Here is a 23,369-nt window from a genome sequence, read left to right as displayed (position 1 = left end):
CAAAAAGCCCTGATTTCTTTTCATGGAAAACCATATTACAAGACCACAATCCAGGCTCCAGGGATGCTGTTGTTATTGGGTTAATCATTGTTTCTAGGCTTTTTGGTGGTCAGACTTAGGAAACGTATACAATTCTTTGTGAGCTCATCTGATATGAGGAATAAGGGCAGGTGGGGGGGAGCCAAGAGTCAAAGCATTAACAACTGGCATGCACACTTTGTTCTGGCCCTCGCATGCCCAGCAGTTTCTCCCCTTTATGGGGTCCTGTCCCCACAGAGAAGGGAGCCTTGGAGGGTCTGTTTCAAGAGTTAGAGGGGCTCCAGAAACTCCACAGACTGCCGCGGCCCCTGCAAGCCCCTTACACTAGCTGCACACAGTTTCAGTTGCTCTTCTCAAGCTGGCTTCCGTGCTTTCCCGCGAATATCTGCTGCCTATTTGGGGGTTTCCCTGTTTTCAAGTCCACCCAACACTGCCCTGGTACTTCTCCTTATTGATTTATTTTTAAAATAATATTTCATAGCTGATTTTTCTCTTTGAATGCTACATCTTTGGGGGTATTTTTTTTTCCTGTTTGAGCCTTGAATTACTTGTCTTATCCTTTTTCTACACATTTCTAAAAAGTGAATGTATGAAGAACTCCCTCAGCTTGATTCTCCAGGGTCCAGAAGAGGAAAACTCATTCCCCACTATGTGTGTGAATAATACTCTGTATCCATGTACTTATTTTTATTTATTTATTTATTTATTTTGTCTTTTTTTGTGACCAGCACTCAGCCAGTGAGTGCACCAGTCATTCCTATATAGGATCCGAACCCGCGGCGGGAGCGTTGCCGTGCTCCCAGCGCCGCACTCTCCCGAGTGCGCCACGGGCTCGGCCCTCCATGTACTTATTAAGTAATGATAGTTTTCCTCTTTTTATAAATTGATACTGGAACAGCGTGAGATAACTGTACATCAATGAGCTGATATAACATTAACTCAAAGCATAGAAACATATTGTTTTTCTTAGCCTGAGCAGCCCAGTTGTGAGTAAATGTAAAGTTACAATTAGGTTTTTAACATTGAAAACAACTTAATGAGCCTCAGGAGCTACAATTCCCATCTCATGGATGAGGAAACTGAGACCCAGTGAATGAAGTGATTTGTCTAAGATTTCACAGCTAGCCATGCTGGAGCCAGGGTTTGAATCCAGTGTTCCTAACTCTTAGATAAGCCCTGTCTTCTAGATCATGGTTTTGAAATAACCTTCCAGCCAGGAAGTTGTGTGTAGATTATTTGCCCAGATTATTGATGAATATGTCACACAGGACAGAAACAAAATACTTGCTGAAGTGCAGACAGAGGACATTGATCACTTCCTCCCCAATCCCAAACCTCATCAGTCTGTCACTGAGGGAGATTACACGATATGCCACAAAACGTCAGTGCCGCACACTTTGTTGTGCCACAATTTCTGTCAGAGATGGGATACGAGCAGAGACCCCCACCTGTCAGGCTCTGGACCAGCAGTTCAAGGACATATCTGGATCAGAGCTCTTACAGAAGTAATTTTCTTGGGAACTCTGCCTCCAGCGATAATATCTACACCAGTGCTTCTTAAACACTGGTCCATGGATCAATGACAATCCATGATAGAGTTATCATGGCCCACAGAGAAATGAGAAAAATAACAGTGTAGTGAGTTGTTGAAACAGCTAAATGTATCCAGTTTATAAGCACTGTCCTTTATTCTGAGATCATGTATTTCCTAGCTTTGTTTTGTTTTCAGCTCCCATTTCCTTTCTTTAAAATAGTGAGATAGGGATTTTTAAAAATCTCTAATTGGGAAGATAAAGATTCACCATGCTACATCATGCCACCACTGCTATCATCATTATAATATAATCAGTCTGTAAATAGAGAAACCAGGAACCTCTCCTCCAGGCAACTGGCAAGGAAAGCTATGTGCCTGGAAACACCAAAGACTCCACTGAGACTGGAGTACTCACAGCAGAAGAGCAGGCTCAGGGAAGGGACTGTCACTGCCAGTGGTCAAGGGACTCCAGGGAGCTTCGTAAAATCATACTCCAACATGACATTCCTGCTATGGGCTAAATATGTCTCCAAAAGTTCACTTGAATACCCTTCCCCAATGTAAGGTGGGAAATTCAGTTATGGGGTTTGAAGGGAAGGTCCTTTAAGAGGTGATTAGATTGTGAGGACTGTGGATTTGTGAATGGATACATGGAGTAATGGGTGTGGTTCTGATGGCTTTATAAGGACAGCCAGTGAGAAGTTTAGCTCACACTTGCTCTGCGCATTCTTGCCATGTGACATCTTGTGTTGCTACAGAGTCACCACCAAAGAAGGCTCTCACCAGATGTGTTCCCTGGACTTTGGACTTCCCAGTCTCCAAAACTTTAAGAAATAAATTTTGTTTCTTTATAAATTACTCGGTTTCAGATATTCTGTTAGAAGCAACATAAATGAACTAATACAACTCCCCACTCAGGTATCTTCTGAATTCAGTCACATGGGTTTTCATTGTATTATAGTTGGAATTTTTGTTTTTAATTTCTTTGTTCCATTTTTCACATTCAACTAACATTGATAGGTAACCACCTACTGAGTGTCATTATCATCAGCAGTTTTCATATGTATTATTTTTCTTAGCCCTGTGATATAAGCCTTTAAAGTCTCCAAGTTTACCATGCCTGGCTTTTGTAGCTCACTGCTGCAAACTTTTCATGATGGCCTCCAAGATCTTAGTTTCTCAAATTCAGTCTTCCTTATCTAATTTCAGTGCCATTTTCTTCTTTGGTGAAGCATTCTGCATGTTACTATTGATTAAAATCCTATTTACGGCCAGCTATTTCTCCAACTTTACCACTATAACCTCAGTGATTTGCACCAGGTCTAACACACTGACGGATGCTCAATTATATTTACTGAATGAATGAATTAATTCTAGACCACTTTCCAAAGAGCTATTCATAAGATAATTTGATAAAATTGTCAAAATGTTGACTTTTTCTGTGAAAATGGACCTGAAAAGAAGGCTAACTTCTACAGTTCATTATGGAAATTGGGTGAAAGGGAGGTCCAGAGAAGTGATGGGCTTTCACCAGCAAAAAATAATTAAGAGAAGTATAATGAAATAACACATACAAAAGGTCTTAACACATAGCGGGTGTTCCATACATGTTAATCTTCTCTTTCCAACTCCTCTTCTGATTAGTTGCTCATCGAAATGGTGGAGTGAGTAGTTTTCTTTTTTTTTAGGGAATCTGCTTTATTGTTGTCACAACACTGCTTTTTAAAAAACTATAATAGCAACACTAGGAAAACCTCCTAAAAAACACCATGTTTCCATTTGTTATGTACACACACACACACACACACACACGCAAACATGCAAACACTTCCAAAACCTTGGTTGACACTAAATTGCTGATTACTATAAGTATGATCTTCCAGCCATTTGTGTCCACATCAAATGCTTCTGGGGGACATTCATATATTATTATTATTATTTTTTTTTGGCCATTCACATTTGATCCAGTTTTAATATTTCTCCAATTTTTGTGGATGATCAAATCAAAAGCTTCTTCAAAGTAAAGGTTAAATATAAAAATACACTTTTTTTCTTAAAATGTCTGCACCTTTAGGCTTTCACGGGACATTAAATCAGTGTGACATGACTTTTAGGAGCACCAGGAAAGCTACCAGAAAGGGAGCACTATTTAATTCTAAGAACACCTGGTAGCTGATAAATATTAAACAGTCAGAAGACATCGATTAGGGCTACACAAGATTGTTCTGTCTGTTTTTGAAAGAGGAATTTTGTAAAATAACAGGTACAAGTTGCAAATCTATCAAGATCCCGTCATTTGTAAAAACCAGCATGGCTCAGATTTCTATAATTTGCTTGCGACAACTCAACAAATCTCTCTGAAATGTGTCATGTTATATAGGCCTGCATGTCTCTTTCTGTTTGGGTCTATGCATTCTATTTACACCACCCAGTGTAAAGTGATATTTAATACCCACTTGAAAGTCAATATTATCAAAATATATTTTAGCCTACATTCAACAACTCTGGAGCAGGCCAAAAACCTAGTACATTTCCTCCTCATTATCACCTCAGTAAGAGCTCCTTGCCAGGCTCTGGCTAGGAGACTTATCTCCGACAAAGCTTAATGAAGTGTTAATGAAGGGAAAATGTCCCAACCCATTATGGGTTTTGTTCAGAACAGGTTTAAGTGCACCCTGGTAGAAAAAGCCTTAATAGTGGCTCCTTTTTTCTCCAGGAGAGGCCAGATAAGGTGAGAGGTGGTAGACTTGGGTTTGTCGTCTTTGGCTTGAATGATGTTGCCTTTTGTTCACTAAACTAAGATTTAATACTTCTTGTCTTTATTTTAAAATTCCTCTGTACAGGCCTTTACCCATGAATTCTCCCTCCTAGATCCCAGCCCAGCCTTTCCAATATTTCTAGGTTCTTAAGCATGTACACTTAGTAGACCCATAGCTTCTTTTTCTCCCCTATAAGTACCTTCATGATCCTCTCCAGTCCCCTCTAAGCTCTTCCTTTAACTTCAAGTTCATCAGCCAAGGTCTGCGAAGAATGCCAGTGGCCAAATCCCCCGCATTTTCCGTTTGACTTCCCTGCACTAACCTGACACCACCCATCTCATCATTAAACACTCCACCGTGCTTCACATGGCACTCAATACACGGGCCAGAAGACCTAGATTCTAGTCCTTGCCTTGAAACTCATAATTTCTCAACCTTTGCTGTATCGTGTATCTTCTTAGCATCTTATGGGGATGATGGGGATGATGGTCACGCTTCTCTTCACTTTTCAGAGACATAACCCGAGACTCAATTTCCCATCTTGCACAATTGCTAAGTGTATCAAATTGAGACAAAGTATATAAACCTACTTTGAAAACTGTAAAACATCATAAAATATAAGGTTTGGTTATATGTTTTATCTCCCACCTCTAACTACATATACTGTGAAGTTTCCTCCTGATCTCTCTTCTGATTTTCCAGTCCTTTCTTTTCTGGGAGCCCCCCCCCCCCGCTCCCTGCCCCCAGTGTAAATCCTTAGCTGCACATAAACTTTCCTGTGTACTTGAGTCCTTCTTTCCTAAGTATCTCAGTTAGAGAAATGCTTCGAGATAAGAAGTGAAAGGGATAACCTCAGGGCACCATTTTTGGAGAAAAGGTAAAAGCTGTCTATGGCCTATGAGTAATTGGGACACATCTGTTTTCTGAAATTTTCTTTGATTGTTAAAGACTCTCAACTGGATAGAATTTACTTTATCCAATTTTGCTTTCCATCTGCCTGCCTACGATTATCATGAATTCATACAACCCCCAATATATAGGTCTTCTACTATTTATAATCAAAAAATTCATTAAGTGATATATATATTTGTCAATATCTGACTCATTTGCAAATATACTTGTAATCAATTATCTCGGACCACATTAAAATGTCATACCCACCCCCCCACTCCAATCCTAACTTCAATTTGCCCTTGTCCTCACCTCTAGTCAGGACAGAGGAGAAACAGCAATTCATTATAGCATATTATCTGCTAGATTGTGAACTACTAGAGAGGACTGGTATTTTGTTGAGGTTAAAGTCCTACCAGAGGCTGGCCTGGTAATCTGGAAAAGTAGGCCAACTCCAGGACAGAATTGAGGTGTGGCCTCAGGCAAGCCACTTAATCTTTCTTGGCCTCAGTGTCCTCTGCAGTGAAATAAGGGCACAGGCTCTGAGAGCCCACCCAGGGAAACGGTCTTCGGCCCAGTACAGCAAGATAACATGTCTATTCAGATTCCTATGGAGGGAAAGGATAGGGTGGAGTGAGCAGGAAAACAGGGTGCCCCTCTCAGGAATTCCCTTGCCTTTCCCCACTGCATGGGAAAAGCTGCAACTTTTTCTTGGTCCCGTCCACACACCAAATCTTAAGTCGGCCAGCAAGGACGCAGCTTAAAAACTCATCACTTGACCACACGGTTCATATTTAGCCACTGTTCCACACTTCCTTTGCTTACTTTTACTCGACTCACCTGACTCCAGTATGTTCTTGGTGGCTTCCCCTGTTCATCTGCACACTCTCCTTCACTCAACTTTCTCTTCTCTTAGACATTGGTCAGAAACTTCTCAAATGGATTGTAAGTCCCAACTCACTCATTGTCAGATGAAGAAAAAGAGGGCAAAAGAGATTAAGGGACCTGCCAGAGTCAGATAGCTGTGGTTGGTTATAAAGCAAGGGTGAGAACCAGGCCTCCTGACTTGTTCTCACTTTAGTCCACTGTCATGCCTGCTGCCACTAAATAAATATTTTCATTCAACCCATTGAGCAGCCCAAAGGAGAATAAAGTCCCCCTGAAATAAGTAGCAGTATTCCATCCACTGCATTGCTCATATGACCCAAATTATTTTTTTTTAAGTAGCCCTTTCCCTGTCCCTGCAATTCAAATACTGGTGACACAAAACTCCCATTTTATATAATCCTAGCTGTATATAATTGCCTGGTGTGGGTTTTTCCTCAGTTCTTTGATGAATGAGATTAAAACTTCTCTAGAATGTTTACAGAGGCATCCCCACCTCAAACCCATCCAAACTCAGCCTTTCTTTACGTCAAGCTTGCCTGCCAAGATGCCTTAACTCCATCACCAGCTAGCCCTGCCGATGCTGCTAGGATCTGTATGAAAAATGTAATTAAATCATTTCTGTAATTATTCTCACATGCTTATAAATAATTAAGAGCTGCACATTCTCCCGGAAGCTACGAATGGCCCCAAAATAGTGAATGACAGAAGGAAATGGATCAGAAAATGTATTTGCAAAGGAAGTGAAAATTCAATGAGGGTGTGATGAAGGAGAAAGCAAGAAACTGAGAAGGAAGAGCAGGCTAAGCATCAGGAGGTGGGAGAAGAGAGAAGCGAGGGGGGATTGACTGGTAAAAACATTGGTAGAAATAAAAGGATAATTAAGACCAAAAACAGTATCACAAAATAGATCCAGAACAAGAGAGGAAGAGAAATGAGAGCAGGCAAAGGGCGTTTGAGAGGCCAAACACGAGTCATGGTTGTTACCATCGTCCTTACTGAACAGCTAAGGAAACGGAGGCACAGAAGAGTTAAGTAGGCTAAGGCCATAGAGCCGATGAGACAGAGAGCCAGAATCTGAGTCCAGGTATGTCTGGGCCTGAATCCTATCTATTATATTAAACTCAAACTCTTTTTAGGCCTTTAAAATAATAAAACACAAGTCTTCAATGATCTCAAAATAAAAAGTTTAATTAAAAATATATATTATTATTACTGATAGCCCTTATCAATAAGTGAGCATTGATCCAGCCATAGCTCCTTAGCCAGACCCACCATGACCCAGGGTGTGGATATGCAGGTGGCAGCTGGGGACCTCTCTGCCATGGTGCAGGGGAGAGCTAACAGGGTTTCACAGAGACAGGATGCATGTCCTTGGTTGGCCTCATTAAATGCCAAGCTCTGGCCAACTGAACCAACTTGCCACAGACTATGAAGCTAATGTTTGACAGCTCCAAAAGTCAAGAGCAGACCACCTGGGAACTTTTAACTGTGCCAGGTCCAAAGGTAGGCCATTGAGGGACCTCGCCACCGACAGGCTGAAGCATGAAGATGCTGCGTGAGCCACATACAGCGTCCGTCGTGGTGAAGATGAGAACAAGGTGAGCCAAGGACAGAGAGACACAAACCAGAAAGGAGGTGACGGGGGCACAGGGAGCAGAGCAAGGAGGGAAAGGAGGACAGAGAGAGAGAGAGAAATCAGAGAAGCCGAGAGAGGAGGAAACAGAGAAGGAGCCCCACAGAGGCAGGTCAGGAGTTGAGTTTATGGGGCAGTCACAGGCCTGAGAGTCCTTAGTGCAGAAAGTAGGATCTGAGCCCTCTCTCTAGAATGGAAAATTAGGGCAGTCGAGAAAGCATCAGAATTCATCAATTCATGTGGGCTTCCCACTTCTGCCTGATTCTCTTCTACTTCCCAGGAGCAGCTTCAAAATCCTTCTGCTTTCCTGCACATAATGCTCCCCAAGGCCCCGGGGCAGGTGGCACCCTACTCAGGTGGCTTCCTTTAAGTGCTCCTGTTCACAGCACAGTCTCCCAGTGGAGCCAAGTCTCCTGCTCCTCGGGAATGGAATGATCTGTGGCAGTCAGGAAAGTACCTTCAGTTTTAAATGTACATTTCCCTTATGACCCAACATGGTATCTGAAATTCTACTGTTACAAATTTCTTCCCCTGAGTTAAAATATAAGAGTCCGTGGAAAGGGTAACACACTAGCTACTTTTGTCTATTTAAAACCTAGCAAGGCCTTGGTCTTATAGACTGTCTCCCAAGTTTGAAATGAAACAGGGACCTGCAAGGAAACAATACTCGGGGTCTATGTGGAGCACAGACACAGGACTGAACCGTGCAGTGCTTCCTGGAGAAGTCCCATCAGAGGGCAATGTGGGGACCAGTGAGAGGGGAGTCCTCTGGGCAGCCAAGAGGCAGAAAAAGGACACTGGACAGCTGAGCGAGGTAGGAGTCATCAAAAGGGGAGAGAGGAACGTGGGCAAAGGGAGTAAAAAAAGTAAAAATACATTTTTTTTCCAATTGTTTAACTTTTCCCAGGACTGACCATCGAGATCAGAATTACAAAGGTGGCCATGATTGCTACTTAGAAGTTTTAGTAAAGAATCTCTACAAGCCCCAGTGCTAGCTCCCAGCAGACAAGAAGCCAGCTCCAGACACTTGCAACTCTTGGAAGCATCAGCAGCCCCCACTACAATGACTAGGCAGCCTCTCTCTTGGGTGAAAGAGAGCACAGGATGAGAGCCCACCAAAGGGAGAGAAAGCACCCTTCTGTGAGCGTCCAGGGAGCTAAACGGGGTCCGTATCCTCCCTCTGCTTTACAGACGAGTTTTCATAGTGAGTGTTGAATGGTCTCCCTTCAGGAAGGACTGAAATGACACCAGTAACTAACTACTCATGGGCTTATCGGTTCTTCCCTGTCATTGACCAGTAAGACCTCCCCTTGGGCAGAGGAACTATGGGGGCCAAATGGGAGAACTTCTAGGACTCCAAAGGCCACATTACTTTCCTGGGTAAAATTAGCCACAAATTTAGTCTTAGAGAGCCACGGTAATCAGAGACTAGGGCACTCATGAGAAAAGTATTCCTGTCTCTTAGCTGCTTCTGATGCAGCTGGGCTGGACGACTCGGGGAAAGTGACGTGGCAGGAAACGGGGCTCTGGCTGCCACCCCTCTCTCTTCCCTGCACAGCAGCCCTGTCTTGGGTCCTGCTGCTCAGCCTGTGCCCTACTTGGCCTGAGAAAAACTTCCATGGCCTACATGAGAGCAACCGTAGCTTCTGCTGTCGCAGCCGCTGGACATCAGCAGACATTGGTCCCCACTCCTCTCCTGCCTGGTCTGGGAGTTGTGCTCACTCTTCCGAACCCCTCTTTCCCTGGGCTGTGGCTCCAAGATGCTGACTTCTTCCCTGCTTGGTGTCAGCTCTGGCTTCCTGAGCCATCCACCTCGAGCAGGAGATGCTCTGCGATCTCCATTCAGAGGGGAGGAGAGGGGAGGGCTCCGGCAGAGGTTCCAGGCAACGACCAGCCGGGGCCACGGGGAAGAGAGTTATTCACAGGGTCACAGATGTGAGAGATGAAAAGAACTTGGGCAAAAACACACCTCACTCAGCCATCCCACCTTGCAATGTAGGCCCTTTTCCAAGAGCATATGGCCTGTTCCCATCTGATTCAAAGGATCCACTTACCAACAAGTACATGCTGAGCGTGCCTGTGTGCTGCACCATCCCAGTCATGCAGAGAGGTGACCTAGGGCCTCTCTGCCTTTGGAAAGGGCTCTCACACTGTGTGATAAACTTACCTCTCACATGCATTGCCTGAGCCCACCTGGGTATCTGTCCCACCACCCTGGTGTGGACAATTTTCACACACCTGAATACTACTCCGGCACATAAATAGGCCTCTGGTCACCAGGGAAAGTAACAGGGAGAATAGGTGCTGAGGGCCCAGCATGAGGACAGGTACCGCAGGAGGGTCTGAGGAGGGGCCAATGGAAGCAGCCTTTGGGTACCACCCCTAGTAACAGGTAAGGATTTTGGTCCAAGGTAACAGCAGTGACAGCTGATTCTCTAGGACTATTCAAGAAGTAGGAAGAAAGGTTGCTCCAAGACCTACAGCTGTCCAGGACAGTGAGGCAAAGCCACTGTCCCTTCTGGTCAATTCTCACCCACTGAGACGGAATCTTAGACCTTAGACTGATGTACCTCTGATTTCATTTTCTCCTGTCACACACCAATGTAGAAAAACCAAATTCCCCAATCCCAGAAATGTCAGTGATCTGATCCATTTGGAAGTGTTCTGGGCTTGAGGGTCTCGGCTCCACTCTTGAGAGTTCGGAGTTTGGAGAAAGTTGGAGCTGCTGGCGACTGCAGTCGCAGGTCCCAGCAGACCAGGAATGGGCCCAACAGTTTTGCCCACCCCCACGTCCTTTCTCCTCTACTTCACTTCCCCTTTCTACTCTTTTCTCTCTTCCCACTTTCTTCCCTCCACCAGCTGTTCTTTTGTTCTATATGTTTGGGTTCTCATCAAGTGTGACCGGGGAAGGGAGGACTCAACCTTGCCCAAGCTGCAGGTGGCCCCTGCTCCAGGGCTAATAGCTAGAAGTCCCTAGAAGACTAAGTGAAAGTGCTCAGGAGATAGGGAAGCAGACTGGTGAAATACGTGGGCTTTACTGTCACTCAGACGAGGGGTCCAGTTTCCACACTGCCGCTACTAGTGTGAGACCAAGGGCCCGTTACTTTCCCCTCTGATCCTGTTTCTTCATCTGTAAAAAAAGGAGAATGACACTACTGCCAAAATCCTAGCTCTCCTTTAAGAGTGCAATTGGATAAATGCCGGCAAAGCACTCCCTCATACGAAGAGCACCTGACATGCAGCAGGTGCTTGGTTTTTTTAAAGGGGGAATAGAATGAAGCTGACCTCTTCTGAAACTCCGGATCTAGCACCCCCTCGAGTCTCCTACTAACCAGGGAAAATCCAGGATTCGAAACATATCCAAAAGAGCATGTTAACCAATTCTAGATCAAGACCCTTAAGCGCCTGCACTCCGGCTGAACATCAGAGACGAGAGAGGTGTTGAACCTGACATCCGACGGCTGACTCTCACCCTCCGCATTCCGCTGCCTCTCCTCATCACTTCCCCCATGCTCCCTTCCTTGTCTTCCTTGCCTCTCCTCCTCATCTCCTTTAGCATCTTCCCATCTTTCTCCAACTCTTCTTCCTCCTTCTTAATCTTTATTAAGCAGCCACACAAACGCATTGCAGTGGGGACCATAAAAAGAAAGCTCAATAAATAGATTCTCGCCCATCACAGAACATCCTCAGCTAAACAACACGACGGGTTCTGCTCACCAGCGCTTCCCAAACCTGGCTGTATCTCAGGACCCCTTTGGGGAAGTTTAAAAATGAACAACAATTAGGGGGGCTTTGCCCAAACCTATTAAATCAGAATCCTTGCGTGTGGGGCCAGAGGATCTGTATTAAAATAATAATAGTAGTAATAATAATAATAATAGTAAACTCCCCTGTTGATTCTAAGGTCCAGTCAGTTTAAGAACAACCACCATACACTAAGCTAAACTCTATAAACTCTGTCAAGCTCCTTTCCTCTTTTCTTGCTGTTTTTTAACGCCTTCATTCTCACTATCCCCTCAACTGATTATGTCATGCAGTTTTAATTTTTGAGCATTTACAACATTTGCTTTTATGTGAGCAACGAGAACACTGGAATGGTGAGAGAATAGAAGGCAATGGCTTAAAATAACAGAAATGTATATTCTCTCTCAGTTCTGGAGTCCAGAAGTCTGAAATCAGGGTGTCCACAGGCTCATGCTCTCTCTGCAGTGGGGGGATTCCTTTCTTGCCTTTTCCAGCCCCTGGTGGCTTTCTTGGCTTGTGGCTAAATAACTCCAGTCTCTGCTTCTTTTTGCATGGCCTTCTCCTCTGTATCTGTGTTTTCCCCTTTTCCATCTTGTATAAAGACATTTGCCATTGAATTTAGGGCCCACCTGAATAATTCAAGATGATCTCATCACGAGATCCTCAACTTAATTACATTTGCAAAGACTTCTTTTGCAAATAAGGTCACATCTACAGGTTCCAGGGCTTAGGACGTGAACATATATTTTGGAGGATCACCACTGAACCCACTACAGTGTGTACGTAGAGCGCAAAGATCAGTGAGTGTTAACTGTTTAATAAAAGTTAGCTTTTACTATGCAGCAGCCACTGTGGCATATGCTGGGAATAAGGCACTCATAAAGCGCGGCCCTGGCCACAACAAGCCTGTTCTGTAGTGAGGGAGACAGATACGTAAACAAGGCAGGCGACAGTAAAAGCATACATAGGGCACAGGTGGAGCCCAGAAAGAGAAATGGTAAACTCCATGAAGATGGGAGTCAGAAAAGGGTTCACACAAGAAGTGCCATGACTTCTCTTGAGACGAGAATAGGTGTTTCTGGGTGGACAAAGAAGAGGACATTCTAAGGTGAGAAGGCAGCACAGACAAAGGCACAGAGATGTGAAACAGCCAGGACCCTTTGGGAGCTGTGACATTACTGTTCAAGGGCGGGGAGGTTAAGAGAAATCCTGGAGAGGTGGAGGATATCGTATCCCAAGCTGTGGGAAGCCAGTGCAGAGTTTTAGATGAAAATGTCACAATCGGATTTGAGTTTCTGAAGAATCGCAGGGAAGTGTCCACGTGGCCATGCAGACAAGACAAGAGACGGTCCCTTTGGCCGTTGCAGTGAGCGCAGAGTCGAGGATCTCAGAGATCCTTGGAAGGTGGCCCCAACAAGTCTCCGTTACTGTATGAGGGGAAGGGGATGGTCTGGGCTGATGCCCAGATGGGTAACAACTTTCTCTTGCCTTCTAAAATGCCTCTCTTTCCTCATCCTTTCTGTTCTCTTCTCATCTCTCTAATAATTCTGTCTCAGCTCCTTTATCTTCTCCACCTCCTCTGGCCATCCCCCAAACCATGGAGCACCCCCAGGTTCTGTCCTTGACCCACTTCTCTCCCCACTCCACTGCTCGCCCTGTGCAATCTCATCCACCCTCACGGTTTTGACCATCCCCTTCCTGCTAGTGAGGCGCACACCCACACGGGTGTGTTCACCCCAATCACTCCATCTCCAGGCCCAAATCCAGCTGCTCACTGGACATCACCACTTATGTGACCCACCCATGTTCTGAATTCTACTCTCTCTCCTTCCCACTGTCAGCAAATCTGTGACAAATCTAAGTACTCCTGTCATCCTAATTGTTGTGACTAGCACTAAAAGGGTCACCAGTGTTCAGTGCTGCAGAACGTCAAGAACAACTTGAAAAGTCCATTGGATTTGTGATTTTGGAGAAAGTGAGGGATTAGGAAGTAAAAACAGCCATTTGAGACCACCCTTTGAGGGGCTGAACTGTGAAAAGGAGAGAGGGAGGGAGAAAGGGGAACAAGGAAAGTGTTCATGTTTGTTTGTCTAAAGTAAGGATGATTTGGGCATGTTCATGGGCCACAGCAATGTTTAATGCTCAATAGAAGCACAATTAATATTTTGAGTGAGACTGTGGGATACTAAGACATTGCACATACACTTAACATGCCTGGTCTCTAGGCTCTAAGTGCCTGTAGCACACAGACACACCAGTCACTACGACACCCAAAAACCACCCCCATACATTTCCAAACAGCTCCTAAGAATCCCTAAGATGGAAGATGCCAGTAGGGAGAAATAAGTGAATAATTTAGGGTGAAAAGGAGGTAACTGTGAACCAAGGTCCTAGCCCTGGAGGACACATGAGAAGGCCAGAACAAGGACACAAGAGCAGGTTTTGGCGCCAGCAGGAGAAATTAAAGTTATTTTGACTTTCAGATCACATGGACACTGGTTGAATTCCCAGGTTTCACTTATGTCCTTTGAGACACATGGTCTGCTGCCCAACCCCAAAGCTGCTCCAGCCCCTTGCCCCTCTTGCCCCCTACACCAGAGAGACTCACAATCTCCACAGGGTTGGCCATGTGACATCGCTGGGCTCATGAGATCAAGGATGTGGGGAAAACTCTTCCTGACTGAATGCCCACACGCCCTTTTTCCTCCTTTGAGTATAGGCAAGATGCCCAGCACTAGGGCAGCCATCTCCCAGCCACGGCAAAAACGCCGAAAGAATCCCAGATGTCAGCCCTGACGTCACTGAGCTGCAAGCTACCCCAGCATCCTCTGTCTCCAGGCTTCTTGTTCTGAACCACCAGCAAATGCCTATCTGTTTAAGCCACCATGAGCAAAGCACTACCTGAAGGTCTTGGGCAACACAGTCAACCTCTCTGACCAATAGTTTCCTCATCTGTAAAATGAAAACAAAATATATGCCTCATAAATTCAAAGAAAACATTAAACTAGATGACGTATACGAGGTGCCCAGTTCAAAGAAGGCGACTAGCTCAGAGCTTGACAAAAATAAATAAATGAGCAATCAATATTATTCTTTCTCAAGACAACCTCTTGACTTATGAGACTTAGGTCTTTGTCCACGTAAAATGAAATATAGCAATAAACTTTTTTTGTCCTCAGGAAAGTGGAATAAAAATAGTTTTTAATGTTACTCTACTGCATGCTGAACCCTTAAACTACAGAATCAAAATACAATTTTGAATAAATGTAAATAAACATAATTTCCAAGAATAAGGCAAAAAGACAGAATTACAGAAGTCTCAGAAAGAATAAAAATAAATATACTCAATGCAAAATCATAATCTAAGCAGTTTTTTAGCAAAATCAATGTAATCTATTAAAAATTTGCTGATGACATTTAGTGCATTAACTGTTCTCCTGCATCTATAACATATTCCTATGTCCAACCTCTCACTTTTAATATTTCCCTCATCTAATAACTCACTTTTTCTTATATATCAACACTTCCAAATCTATGAGTGACCCTTGAATCAAATGCTATTTTTTTGTTATGCTTTTTTAATGTTCTTGACTTATCTTCATTGCTTATATCCTATGTGTGTCCATTTTACTGAAATCCCTTTATGTCTCTGCTTTGAAAATCTTGGTAAGTTCTGATCATGTCACAATCAGCAACTGCATCACCATAGAGGTGTAACACCTTGAGCGGCTGCTTATCCGCTAAGTTGAAAGTGAAGGATGTTAACATCTCTTCTGTTTCTATTAATGAGAAAAATTAGGATCTCATTTTTCTCAAATGATTTAGGTAAGGTCTAGTACATGGAACTATGAGATAGCCTATACAAGAGCCTACTGTTTACAAGCACTGGGTACATTTCTTCACAAGTCTCACTACTCACTATGAACTATGTGTTATTTTTGCACCCATTTTACAGATGGAGATTTTGAGGCTCAGAGAGTTTGAAGAGTACAGCTAAGGTCACATGGCTGAGGATGAGCACAGTTCAAGCTGACTGGCTCCAAAGCCAGAATGTGCAAGAAGTGATGGCTCACATGTTACTTTCTAGCACCAAGTGCCTTTACTTCTGTGAATGCCTAAGCAATTTCTGGGCCTTCAATTCCTACAAGTATTAAAACTATACCTGGACTTCAAGTGGCTGGTCTCTTCAAAGCAAATGGTAGCTCCAATTTTAAAAGAGAGAATGTGCTGGCCAAGAAGAACCACATTCCATAGAAGCGGGTGGAAAGGTTAGGAATCCAGACAGATTTGAGAGCTGCTTTACTGTAAAGTCACAGGGTCCTAGAGAGAACTCTCTACCCATCTTCCCCCAAAGTATAATTCAATGAAGTAGAGAAAATTGAAGAGGGTAAACTGAGCTCCAAGTAAGCAATTCTATCCTAGCTTTTCTTTTTTTACTTCCACAGTGTGTGAACTGGGCAAATGTTTGAGGGTCAAGCATACCTAAATTCAGATTCCAGTCCCACTATTGGTCTAGCTGTGTACAGATAACTAGACCAGTTGTATTCATTTTACACAAGCTCTCTCTGATTTAGTTTTTCCATCAGCAGAGAAGAAACAATATTCCTTACCTCACAGGATTGCAAAAGAATGTAAATGCTCATTAACATCGTGCTTGGCACAAAGTGGGCATACTACATTAGCTAATGCTATACTACCACAGTTTGCTCCTGGAGTATTCTGTCCCAAGGAATACCATATCACAGACACATAAAAGCAAGGTAATGAACTCAGAGACAGTGGAAGTTATGGAAGAAGCATGGAGTAAGGAATAAATAATATATGGCCATCTCGGTTTCAAATTATGTTGGAGATGCACATCCACATGAACAAATGGGAGGCAATAGTCTATTCACGGTGTTGCACATGCCTGCGGGCTCATCTACGTTCTCTAAAGACATTGTCTTTAGGGTGAGGGTGGAGGGGCGGGGGGTGTAGGAAATGGGAGAAGAGGGAGAGAAGATGGGCCCAAAGAGGAGTAGAGGCTGTCTTCCTAGCCCTAGTTAGATTCCAATATGTGGCTTTCTACACAGAAAATGAGTGTATTAGTTCATTTCTGTTGCTTATAACAAAATACATGGAACTGGGTGATTTATAAGAAAATGAAATTTATTGCTTGCAGTGGCAGAGGCTAAGAAGTCCAAAGTCCAGGGAACACAGCTGATGAAGGCTTTCTTTGGCGATGACTTCAGTCGCGGCAGGGTCTCACATTGCAAAATGGCAGAGCAGAGAGAGCAGAGAGAGAGCAAGAGAGAGACTCTCCTTTCAAAGCCCTCAGAACGACTCCCCTGACCACCATTATTAATCCACGATCCTACAGTCCAATCACCTCTTCGAGGCTCCACCTTTCACCGTAATAGGATTTCCTCCCTCAACAGTCACAGTGGGGGCTAAGTTTCTAATACATAAATCTTAGGGGACACAATTCAAGCTCTAATGAGTTTTGGGGGGACATAATTCAACCCACTACAATGAGAATTCTATTCAAAGCATCAATCTACAGCCAAGCAATTTAGAAAGGAAACAATCATAGCAACAAACTCCATAGCAAGAATATTCTTGCATGTCCTTTAATGAGGAATGACATACGGAGTGTGATGCATGTGTTAGCTGCTCTACTTCACTCTGATCAACCCACCTATTTCCAGACCCTACCGCTTTTCTCTCCCATTCTTGCAGCATTAGAGATTGTATCATGTATCCTCCTGCCTGATCCTCCTGTAACTTCCATTGCCCAAGCTATGTGCATTGGTCCTAACGCCAGTGACAGACAGGTGTCAGTCACTCTGACATTCCTTATCACCGTTCCTTATTTCCCTCACCTACAGTGTCTGTCTGCACAGTACTGTGCCAAAATTTTCCCTTTTCATTTTATCTTCAAAATGTTGTAAAGTGGGTAGGGCAGAAAAACAAAATTTATATCTCATAAATTGTAAACTGCATATCATGTAGCTTAAGTGATTTCTTTGCCCAAATTTCCAATGCTCATCAGAAAGGAGACTAAAAATCAGACTCGGTTAAGTGTTTTATGAGGCAGAATTGTATAATAGAAAGCATGGGCTTCGAAATCGGTATTTCTGGGTTCTGAATCCCAGTCCCATTGCTAATTGTGAACTGTGATATCCTGGATTAGTTACTTAACCCCTGTAAGCGAAAATCTGAAAACGCAAGAAAGATTTCAGATGATCAGTAGAAAGGAATGGAAATACATCTAGCTTTACTTCATTATTTAGATTCAGATGGGTATCTTAAATCCAGGATCTCAGGGAGAATAAAAGCAATTATAACCAGGCAAAATAAAATAGGCTCTTTATACTCTGGTGGGAAACCGCCAAAAGGCACCTCATACATTTTTAAACATTCTCCGTTACTATCCTCAACGGTCTTCTGTTACAAGCGCTTAGCAATTCTTTCCTTGTTAGAGTTCTTCTTTAACCAAACATGTCCTTTTTGGCTAGGGCAGGCTTCCATACCTTTGATGGGCCTCAGTTTCCCTAGTGGGGCAAGATCAAGACTCCCACCACATGGCTCAGAGCCCTTTTTCACCTCAGCTACCTTCTTGGCTGGTCTTCAATTCAGAATCGTCTTTACATTGTTCGTGGTGCTATTTAATTCCCATCTTTTCCTGTATCATGCAACCACCTCACTGTCTTCTCACTGCTCCATGCAACAGTCACCTTCATCTGCTGATGCTATGCCAGACACTTAGTGAAGCATTTATTACATATTATCTCATTTAATCCTCAACAACCCTACGATGGATATATTTTTATCTCTGTTATACAGGCAAGAAAACCAAGGTTGAGAGGAAGGCACTGGTGACTAGTCCAGATTCCCAAGTCAAGCTTTGACTCTTAAATTCTGAGCTTCTAACCCCTCTACTCTTCTAGCTCCCACACTTCATTCTGTCATAGTATAAAGTGCATTTCCTTTTTGGGAAAGCAGAGCACTGATTAATTTTTTTACTGACTAACTGGCATATCCAAGATTCATACATTCTATCAGACCAGATGCTGAAGTGCTGAACTGCATCTCTGCTTTCATCTAAAGTCTTTAGAACAGTGCTGCCTCCCTACATCAAACCTCCTTGAACACAGGGACTTTATCCCTGTAATGCAATCTTCCACAAGACCACTTAATAAGTGGGGTTTTTTTTAATTTATTTTTTTTCTTAATTTTATTTTGTCGATATACAATATGGTTGATTATTGTGGCCCATTACCGAAACCTCCCTCTCTCCTACCTCCTACCTCTCCCCCCTCCCACCCAACAATGTCCTTTCTGTTTGCTTGTCGTATCAACTTCAAGTAATTGTGGTTGTTATATCTTCTCCCCCCCCGCCCGTTTTGTGTGTGTGTGTGTGTGTGTGAATTTATTTATTTATTTTTAGCTCCCACCAACAAGTGAGAACATGTGGTATTTCTCTTTCTGTGCCTGACTTGTTTCACTTAATATAATTCTCTCGAGTTCCATCCATGTTGTTGCAAATGGCAGTATTTCATTCGTTTTTATAGCTGAGTAGTATTCCATTGTGTAGATGTACCACATTTTCCATATCCACTCATCCGATGATGGACATTTGGGCTGGTTCCAACTCTTGGCTATTGTAAAGAGTGCTGTTTTATTTGAATCAAACTAACAACAACAAAACTAAGTTAAAACAGAGTGGAGATTACCTGTCTCCTAGAGGGGGAAAGCAGGATGGAAGGCTTATTTATCATCCTTTACCTGGTTACTATGAGACTTGAACATGGCCCAGCTTATGTGTCTTAGGTTTTCTGCATCAGCTGCACTTTCAAATGTTTTGTCCTATTGCCCCATAGTCAATTCAAAGTTGGCTGACTATGTGCCCTCATTCTGCTTGTAAAATACGGTCATGGTGCTTAAAAATAAACTTCTATTTAAAAAATAAACAAACCTGGCCTTAGGTTTTGAGGCGTTTTACTTTTGAAACTTGCCCCAAAGGCTTATTTCTCTGAGATCTGAGGTGCTCCTTATTTGCCTTCATGCAAATCCTTTAAGCCCATGAACATTCCTCTGCTCAGCTCCTGGGAAGCTTGGCGCTGCCCCCTCTCAGTCCCTGTGGTTCCTGCTACATCCTCCTCTGCAGCCCCCCATGCAGGCATCCAACCCTCTGTGACTGAGCCTCCAACTTTCCAGTTATTAGGACCTGCTTCTTTCTTCTTTTTTCCTCTTGCTGCCTCTTTTAGAAACTCTTCTTTTCAAGTGAAAAGCCAGTTAGATATCATTTAGCCTATTTTAGGAAACTGTCTAAAACTCATTGCCTACCTTTCTTTTTTTTTCTTTTTTAATGAAGAGAGAAGATAAGACGTAATATCTGGGTTTGGTAGCAATGAAGGGAGGAGTAAGGGGGAAGTGACAAGAGGGGATTTCATTACAGTCACCTGGAAGAATCCACCTTTCTGGCTTCAGTTCTCCCTTTATCCCAGTGGCCAATGAGGCCTCTATGGAATCGTGCTCCTCCTGCGTGCTACACCATTTCATACCCTTGTTAATGTTCTCCTATAATTAGATTGCAGTATTGTCTGATTATAAATCAAGTGATGGATCACTTTCAGTCAGATAACGTTCCCCACAATGCTATGTAACAGATGAGAAAGTAAAGGGTAGGAAGGCATGTGAGACCTTAACCAGCCTCTGCATTTTCTTAAGAGGCAATAGTGCACATGGCCTTTGGAGCCAGCAACCAGTGTTAAAGTCCTGGCTCTCACTTACTAGCCACATCACTTTGGATATGTTATTTAACCTCTCTGAGGCTCAGTTTCCCCATCTGTAAGGTAGAGATTAACCAATATCACTTAGTTCATTGGGTAATTAAGAGTATTATATAAGATAATACATGCAAAACACTAAGTGTTAACACATGGCAAACACTCTCAAAACACCTAGATACACCAGTGAACAAAAAAGTCTCTCCACATGGTCTGCCTCTTACCTCATATTTTTTATACTGATGTTGTGGATTTGTAAGAGGTACCAGAGAGAAGCAACCAACCTGTCTAGACATAACCTTTTCTATGGGGGCGGAAATAACATAGGTTGTACAGTAGCCCACATGAGCAAAAAAAAAAAAAAAATCCTTTTTACCTGCTATGCTCTCAAAAGAAGTATGCACTTATTTATGATTTTAAAATTTGGCTCTTATCCATATAAGGACTCTTTCCATGCAATATTGTGCCCTCAAAGTGCCACTGCTAAAATAAAATATAATTTGCTAAGGACATTTTAAGAAAATCTACCTGAAGCAAAACTCACTGGGTTTTCCATTTTGCTTAACTTTGTCCCTGCTCCCTCAGCACGGGCTACTCGTGTCAGCCCTTGTTTCCTAACCTCTGTACCTGTGCCCATGGGAATGGAAAAATGTTCTTCTCATGTGATACCAAAGTTTCTTCACTTAATACCTTCGACTTGACCTCTCCTAAACTGAGTAAAGGGAAGCTCTGAAACAGAAGCTAGTCAGCTCTGCCTGCTGCCGACAGATGGCGATAGTGGTCACACAAAGTAGTTTCCGTCTTGTCTAAGCTGCTGCACTGTGGTGGCTTTCACCTGGTCAGGTAGCATGCTTGTGGTGTCTGTGCTAGGTTTCCTGGTGTTTACAAACATCATTAACCCCATAGCATGTCTCCTAAGTACAAAATTAGAGGCAGTTTTGAAACTAATGATCAGAAGTATAAGATGACAATGCAAAGGTAGAGACCATTTAAAAAACTCAAAGTGATAAAAAATAATAAATATTGCACTTGTGGTGAAATGAATCCTTCTCAGACATGCATGACTGTGAAGGACAGTACATACGTGAGAAGGGCTGTACCTAAGCGATGGACAATAATCAATAAAGCAAGGAAAAATAACTGAATAACTGAAAAATGTAAAACTAAAATATAACCAAAAACAAAACACTTTTTCTGCAGTTAGAGAATAAATACCAATATTAGATGGTAATTAGTCTGTCACATGACAATTGATCTAATATTAATTCAGGAGAGGCTAGGATTTGAGCCTTTAAAGTGGTGGCTCTCAGCCTTACCTGCACATTAGAATCACCTGAAGAACTTTTAAGAATCCTGAAGCCCAGGCCAATGACCAGAATCTCTGGAGGTTGGACCCAGGCAGTAATTTAAGAAAAATTAATGCCCGCATTCTTCCCATGGAGGCCCTACAGCCTGGGCTCCCTAACCCAGCCCTCATTCCTAACAATTATCATTTAATCATCATAGACCCGAAAGATTGCTTTTTTAACATACCTTTGCACCAGGAGGACAAAGAAAAGTTTGCCTTCTCCTTCCTAGCATCAATGCAGGAGCGCCTGCTCAAAGATATCAATGGAAAGTTCTCCCTCAAGGGATGACTAATAGCCCTACTGTTTGTCAGGACTTCGTGGATCTGGATCGAGCTATTCGAACCACTCGTGAAAAATTTCCAACTGCTCTTATTTATCATTATATGGATGATATTCTAATTGCTCATGATGATCCAGACCTGTTATCACAAGTTTATTTACATTTAATCAAACAAATTAATAATGCTGGTTTACAAATAGCTCCAGATAAAATTCAAAAAACAGAGCCTTGGAAATACCTTGGTTTTCTGATCACTCAGAGAAACACACGGCCACAAAATATATCTTTCCATATTCAGGAGCCCCTACTCTCAATGATTTACAAAAATTATTTGGCCAAATTAATTGACTCTGCCCTTCCATGGGTATTCCTACTTATCAATTACAACATTAGTTTAATACTTTAAAGAGAGACCCTGATCTGTCCTCCCCGCGTTATTTGTCTGAACAAGCAAAATTAGAATTAAAACAAATTGAATCCTTTTTACATTCCAGACAATTAACACGCATTGTTAAATCTCAAGTCATTCATTTCATTGTTTTAAATACCCCACATAGTCCTACAGGTTTGCTTTGTCAATTTATTCCTCAAATAGGAGTCATTGAATGGATTTTCTTACCCCATCAACAAAAAAAAGAAATTAGATACTAAATTAGAACAGTGCATTCATTTACTCACTAGGGGAAGGCACCGTTGTCAAATGCTTACTGGATATGATCCTGATACTATCAACCCTGGTCTTTCTAAAACCGACTTCTACACTGCCCTTGAGCAATCAGAGCCCTTACAGACAGCTATGGCTGATTTTGTCGGTAAGCTACAATTCTCATAGCCACATGATAAAATCTTACAAGGACTCCAATTATTACCTGTACAATTAAAATCCTGCTTATCCCCTGTTCCTCTTCCTCGAGCACTAACTGTGTTTATTGACGGTTCTGGTAAATCAGGAAAGGGGTCTATAACATGGCAGGAACAGGAATCTGGAAACATTTAGCAGCAGTGCTGAAAGCTCTTCAGATTCCAATGTGCAGCCGAAGTTACGAACCACGGCCTTCCAATCTACACAGGGAAAATGCAGTTGCTACTGGTTCCATGGATTAAAATCCATTCCAATGTGCAGATCGATGTGTGTGATGAGCAAGGATCATGATAATCCTTAGCAAGAATGACTCCCCTATGACATCTGTATCTTCAAGAAGAGAAATTACCTGCCTCAGCGATTTTTCTTTTTATATTCTTGAAATCAGTATGGGGAATACATATAAAGAAGAATAAAGTATGCCTTATTTTTCTTTCAATAAAAATAAAAAAGTCCTTGATAAAGTTTTGAAGGAACTATTCATATGCCTCTTTGAGGAAAATGTATCGCAGAGCTACAAGTGTCAACCTGTCTCAGTCATTCCAGTGAGTCAGTTTATAAACAAAAGGACACACAAACCTGTTCAAACTTATAGCAGCTTCTAGATCTCAGCATTTTT

At 42.7% G+C, this 23,369-nt stretch overlaps 1 protein-coding gene across 1 annotated transcript in view; it reads right to left on the bottom strand.

Annotated features, from left to right (window-relative positions):
* The window catches only part of GRIN2B (glutamate ionotropic receptor NMDA type subunit 2B), a 285,725-nt gene that overhangs the window by 261,779 nt on the left and 577 nt on the right, over window positions 1–23,369 (bottom strand). The gene's annotated exons all lie outside the window — the stretch shown is intronic.

The sequence above is a fragment of the Cynocephalus volans genome, chromosome 12, assembly GCF_027409185.1.
Source record: "Cynocephalus volans isolate mCynVol1 chromosome 12, mCynVol1.pri, whole genome shotgun sequence".
Classification (NCBI taxonomy): domain Eukaryota; kingdom Metazoa; phylum Chordata; class Mammalia; order Dermoptera; family Cynocephalidae; genus Cynocephalus; species Cynocephalus volans.
The sequence above is the reverse complement of the archived record's forward strand: the minus strand, read 5'-3'. Positions and strand labels throughout refer to the sequence as shown.